The sequence below is a fragment of the Sinocyclocheilus grahami genome, unplaced genomic scaffold (genome assembly GCF_001515645.1).
Source record: "Sinocyclocheilus grahami isolate Dianchi unplaced genomic scaffold, SAMN03320097.WGS_v1.1 scaffold1435.1, whole genome shotgun sequence".
Classification (NCBI taxonomy): domain Eukaryota; kingdom Metazoa; phylum Chordata; class Actinopteri; order Cypriniformes; family Cyprinidae; genus Sinocyclocheilus; species Sinocyclocheilus grahami.
This window is the reverse complement of record NW_015506614.1, coordinates 80,117-80,333: the sequence shown is the minus strand read 5'-3', so window position 1 is coordinate 80,333 and position 217 is coordinate 80,117.

Genomic DNA, 217 nt, shown 5'->3' with positions numbered 1-217 from the left:
ACACACACAGAGAGAAAGAGACAGACAGACACAGACACAGACACAGACACACACACATGCGCGCGCGCACACACACACACATACATACAGACACACTCTCTCTCACACACACACACACACATTCTCTTCTCTCTCTCTCTCTCTGTCACACACACACACACACACACACACACTCTCTTCTCTCTCTCTCTCTCACTCACACACACACGTAATTCTC